The sequence below is a fragment of the Quercus lobata genome, chromosome 12 (genome assembly GCF_001633185.2).
Source record: "Quercus lobata isolate SW786 chromosome 12, ValleyOak3.0 Primary Assembly, whole genome shotgun sequence".
NCBI classification, from domain to species: Eukaryota; Viridiplantae; Streptophyta; class Magnoliopsida; order Fagales; family Fagaceae; genus Quercus; species Quercus lobata.
The window spans coordinates 5,932,980-5,939,267 of NC_044915.1; the positions used below are offsets into that span (position 1 = coordinate 5,932,980).

The window sequence follows — 6,288 nt, forward strand, 5'->3', positions numbered from 1 at the left end:
TCCCTAGAAATGGGTTCATCTTAAGGTTTTAGGGGAAAAAATTTTTGCCAATCCAAATCCAATTTTCTTAAACAACACCGAGCCTCTCAATCTCTCTCAGAACTCATTGATTGAGGAAAAAAAAAATACTATATAAATAAAACATTAAAAACTGTCGAAGAAGAACAAAAAGCCAAAAGTGAATGCCCCACTTTTAGATTTACTTGCTTCAAAATGAGATTTCACGGAATACCCATCTCGAAATTTTCATCTGGTAAGCGAATCTCAAACTTTTTCTTTTGATTTTCCCATCTGGGTGTCTCAAATTGTACTTTGTTTTCTGTTTAAAAATTGATGAATTGTGATGAATTCGGGAAAAGATGGGTTTTTCCCGGACGAAGTTATTTTCAAATCCTTGCAAGACTGCTTGTGAAGTCTCTATTCAGAACCAAAACTGTGTGTAAACTTTGGACAGATTGTCCTTTGACAAGTACTATATTCAGCTCTATAATGAAGTGTCTGTTAAGAACCCAATGGTATTGGTTGAGGTTTCTGAGGTATCAGAATCGAAATCTAGTTTGATCTGCGTTGATAATTTGAGGGGTGTGTCTGAAATTTCCTTAGATTTCTTGAATGATAGGGTTAAGATTAGAGCCTCTTGTAATGGATTGTTGTGTTGCTCTAGCATCCCTGATAAGGGTGTGTACTATGTATGCAATCCTATGACTAGGGAGTTTAGGTTGCTTCCAAAGAGTAGGGAGAGGCCTCTGACAAGGTTTTACCCTGATGGTGAGGCCTCACTGGTTGGTTTGGCATGCAATTTGTGGACTCAGAAGTTTAATGTTGTGTTAAAGGGTTATCATCGATCTTTTGGTCATAGGTCAGATGGAACTTTTATATGTTTTGTGTTTGATTCGAAGTCGAATAAATGGAGAAAGTTTATGTCTTTTCAAGATTATCATTTTACGCATACCACCGCGACCATCATCAACAGCCTACCATTGCGACCATTAGCCTCAACCGATTAGCCTACCCCTTACGGACTGCACATTTGAAAGGAGCAAAGAGCCTAAAGAGACGGAGATCAAATTTGGTTGCAGCAGAGTTAACACAGTCTATGATTTTTTTTGTTTTTTTAAAGGTTAGCTTATTACCACCATTAAAGTTAGCTAGGGTTAAGTTGTTGGGTTGAGTTATTGGCTTTTAAATGAGGTGGCATAGCCTTCGCCCTTAGATTCATTTCAAATTGATCTTGTCTGTAAAATGGATACTCTCCCTTTCAAAGGGAAATAGAGAGGATCCGGATCCAAAAGGGGCCTTTGCATGCATGGGCTGCTAAATTAATGTGTGTTTGCATTTCTGCTGCGTGACCTTGCCTAACTTCTCTAACTTTTATCGGTCTTCAGACTTAATTTGAGAAGCTACTTGAGTTTTGTAATAGATGTGAGATAGTTGGTTATGCACTTATGCATGATGACCGGTGATGTAGAACTTAATTACCCTACCCAATAGCAATAGGTACCTTAGGGGAATGAATAATTTAAATATGGTGTGCGGTTGTGAGCAAGGAAAAGGTATAAATATGGTGTGCGGTTGTGAGCAAGGAAAAGGTGACGTTGGCATACATACGGACAACAATGAAGGTCTGGTGGCTACGACGGCAACGATGACCAAGAAATAATGGATGTTAAGACGACACAACATATGAACACGTTGGGAAGCGTTCCTTGTAGCAGGAATGGAGTGAGGAGGTGGAGGAACTCAATGTAAAGGAAAAATGAGTTGAGATAAGGAATATTGGGTTAATAACAAGGAGCACAATAAGTCTTTTTCCTTAACAGCAGAGATTGCAGACCAGCACTATGTACAACAAGAAGAATCCTAAGTTTGTTTATGGAATAATGTTAGAGATACAAACTATTTTATAAAAAAATTTACAAACTGTTGATGTGATGAGTGATTATTGATAAATGAAAAAGTAATATTAATGGTAGGCTTAAATGAAAACTAATAAGAGGTTGTCCACATCAACATTTTGTAAAAATATTGTAAAATAATTTGTATCTATAACACTACTATTGTTTATCAGGACTTGAGAACCCTTGAGCGTAATTGGTGCTACAAATTAATGTCAAATGAATTTAATTGGTACTACATCAACAATATAATAAATAAATTTACACTAACGGTTCTAATTACAAGATACTTACAAATTAATTAATATCATAATGAATGTAATTGGTGCCACATCAATAGTATAATAAATTAAATTTTGATTTATATTTATATTTTGTATTTGTGCAAGATGGTGTCATATTGGAAAAAAAAGATGGCCCAATCTGTCGTCACCACTTATCCAAGATATGACAAAATAATATGGAGGCCACTACAGTTGCAACAGTAAATTTTAGATAGATATTTTTTTTTTAGATATCTATCTAAAATTGAGGTAGTGAAGAAGGTTTTTGAGGAAAGGGTTGTCCCAAAATACTTAAATAGAATCCTTATTGCCTTGATTCCGAAGATTCAAAGTCCTGAAACGTTGAATAACTATAGGCCAATTAGTCTATCCAACACGGTGTATAAGATTATTACTAAGATTATTGTTGCTAGACTTAGACCCTACCTGGACAAGCTTATCTCTCCTCTTCCAACAGCTTTTGTCCCGGGAAGGAAAGGCATTGATAATGTGATTATAGTGCAGGAAATCATTCATACTCTCAGTAGAAAGAAAGGGAATGTGGGGTACATGGCTATTAAGATCGATCTTGAAAAGGTGTATGATAAACTTGAGTGGAGCTTCATTAGGGACATGCTCTTTAGGGCAAATATTCCAGCTAACCTAATTGACATTATTATGAGTTGCATATCCACAGTATCGACTTCCATTTTGTTTAATGGGGAAACTCTAGATCCAATCTATCCTATGAGAGGCATAAGGCAGGGAGATCCCCTATCTCCGTACTTATTCATTCTATGTATGGAATTTCTTGGGCATCTCATTGAAGAGAAATGTACTGCTAAGATTTGGCAGCCCGTAAAGGCCTCGTGTGGTGGGCCGGCTTTCTCTCATTTATTTTTTGCAGACGATCTAGTGCTTTTTGCCAAAGCTGATCACATTAATTGCTCGGCTGTGAGGGACGTCATTGATGAGTTCTGTAGTGCTTCGGGTCAATCAGTGAGTGCTGCTAAGTCTAGAGTCTATTTCTCGCCTAATGTGGAGAGGGATTCTAGGGAGTCTTTTTGTGATATTCTTGGTTTTGCCTCAACTCCTTCTCTTGGCAAGTATCTTGGAATTCCTATTAAGCACCCCGGATCTTCCCCTCAAGATTTTAACTTCATTCTTGATAGGGTTAAAAATAAGTTAGCAGGATGGAAAGCTAACTTGCTATCCTTGGCTGGGAGGGTAGTCCTTATTCAAGCTTCTTCGGCGGCTATCCCTGCATATGTCATGCAATGTACTCACATTCCGAACAAAATATTAGAGGGAGTTGATCGGGTGAATAGAAATTTCTTTGGGGGTCTTTGGAGTCGTCAAAGAAAATTCATTGGGTTGGGTGGCAAAAGGTTACGAAACCAAAGGAGAAGGGGGGTCTTGGCTTGCAATTTGCTAAGGGCAGAAACACTGCTTTGCTGGCCAAGCTTAACTGGAGGTTGCATGTTGAAAAAGAAGCATTATGGGCCCAAGTTCTTAGGAAAAAGTACTGCAACCAGAGGAGGACCAGCTCTACTAATGCAGATAAACTGCCTTGTTCGCAAATTTGGAAAGCTGTTAAGATAGGGAGGAGTACTTTCAATGAGGGTAGCATGTGGAAGGTTGGAAGGGATAGCAATCCCAGTTTTTGGTGGGACAATTGGACGGGTAAGGGACCCCTCTGCTGTATGATACAAGGTCCTTTAACCCAAGGAGCTAATCAATGGAAGGTATGTGATTTACTTTCAGATTTTAGTTGGGATTGGGGGCGGATTCCTTTTGATTTCCCTACCAAGGTAAAGGCTATAATCCAAGCCATTCCCGTTCCTATCACGAGTAGAGGTCAAGATAGGCTTGCTTGGTCAGGTAATCCAAGGGGCACTTTCGATCTTCGGAGTGCCTATTCAATTGCCACGGCTGATTAGATACTCCTCTGTTCAGTTCTGGCTAGATTTGGAAGCTTGAAACACTGCCTAAGATCAAAACTTTCCTTTGGATGTGCCAACATAATAGCATAGGTGTTAGGAGTTGCCTTGCTAAGAGAGGGGTGACAATTGAAGACTTATGTCCAATCTGCCAAAGGGTTCCGGAATCAATTATTCATGCCACTAGAGATTGTGAGTGGGTTAAGGGAATCTGGATGCAGCTTGGTGTGAGCGCTTCTAACTGGGATTTTTGGATGAGTAATCTTCAAGATTGGATCAACCTTAATGGGAGAACCAATTGCAGCCGTGCCCAAGAGAAACCCCCTTGGAAAATTACTTTTTCTTTTGCTATGTGGTGCTTATGGAAAAACCGGAACATGGTTGTCTTTCATGGGAAAAGGGTGAACCAAAATCTGCCTAAAGAGATAATGGACCAAGTATTAGAGTTTATCTACTGTGTGCAGTCTCCCAGGAGTCCAAATCACAGAATCAGTAGAAATCTTTGCTGGGAAAGGCCTCCAACGGGCTGGAAGAAGCTTAACACAGATGGGTCTTGCTTGGGAGGGTCGGATAGAGTTGGATGTGGTGGCCTAGTAAGGGATGAGCATGGAGAATGGGTTGCAGGCTTCACAAGACACATTGGCTCTACGAGTAGCTTCATAGCTGAATTATGGGGGCTGAGAGAGGGTCTTTTACTTTGCTGTAATTTAAACATTGAATCCCTTATGGTTGAATTGGATGCTCAAGCTGTGGTGGATGTTTTGAAGAACAATGCCTATGAGAATAATGTTGTTTCTCCCATTCTGGATGACTGTAGACTCTTGGCAGCCCGGTTTCATCAGATTCAGTTTAAGCATTGTTACCGTCAAGTTAACCGTTGCGCGGATTTGCTTGCTAAAATGGGTGCTGCTCAGGAGCTTGATTTTATTTCCTTTGTAAGTCCACCTGTGGACATTTGCAATGCCTTTGAGGATGACTTGAATGGTGTTTATTGTAATAGGTTGTGTTCTGTTACTGCTGTAAGTGTTTAGTTTGTTTAATACATCGTCTATTTACCCAAAAAAAAAAAAAAAAATTAGATAGATATAACATACATGCATGCAATAGGTTTTGACCATATCAAAACAGAGTACCATCTTTCAAAGCAGCTGCACTACATGCAATACAAGTACAAGCACGCATGTGCATAGAAGTTCCACATACATATTTTCCTATTTTGCCAAAACACTACCTTGTCATTTTTCAATGGGAAGGCATCACCTTAATTACCCAATTAGAAAAATGACACAAGGAAGAGGTACAATTAGAAGCCATCTCTTCCTTGCTATGATGGAAGCCTCTCCCACCTTCTCTCTTTTCTCCATTTTTTCACCTCTCTCTTTGTCCATTTTAATCATTTAAAAAAGATAGTAGAATGTTCGACTAGTTTGAACCTGTTGTTTTCTTCCTCTCCAAGCATAAAGGGTTTACATATTAAAAAAAACCTATGTATATTTTCCATTGCATTTCATTTTCTACAACATTATTTTCTCATTATTAAGTACCAAGTTCAGTTGGCATGTAGAGATGTTGTGATAGAAATCTAGCAGTGCCTTACCAAATCACATTAAATTATAACATACAATATTTAATTCACACATAAGTTTTTAAGGCTTATTTTTTAATAAATTTGCAGTTATTGTATCACTTGTCCATGTACACGGTACACTTACCCAAAAAACATTAAGTATGGTAACTACGAAATTTTTTAAGATTTTGTTTCTATTATAATTGCTAAAAAAAGCAAATAATGTCCTTCTTGAATATTACAATTAACATATAAAAGTATGTAATTTAAACCACTCCCTATCAAAGGTAATTTAAGCCACTCCCCATTTGGGCTGATAGATATGATCATTAGGTTGGTGTGTAATTGTGGAATGAATAATAGCATATATATATATATATATATATATATATATATATATATATTTATTTATAGATAGGCTAAAATGGCCATTTGCCCCTTTCGCCCAAAAAATGTAGCAAAATGTCCCTGTTCTGAAATTATCTAGTAAAATATCCCTATTTTGAAACTCAATTGTTAGAAAATCAAGTTTCAATGAAAAACTCTATTTGATGAAAATCAAGTAATGTAAGAAATTTTACATGGAACTTGAGTTCCATGTTTTTTTTTTTTTTTTTTTTTAG

General features: G+C 37.7%; 1 pseudogene; it reads left to right on the plus strand.

Annotated features, from left to right (window-relative positions):
* The first annotated feature begins 343 nt into the window (after nt 1-343).
* On the plus strand, nt 344-1,007 carry LOC115970136 (annotated as a pseudogene).
* Nucleotides 1,008-6,288: the final 5,281 nt, after the last annotated feature.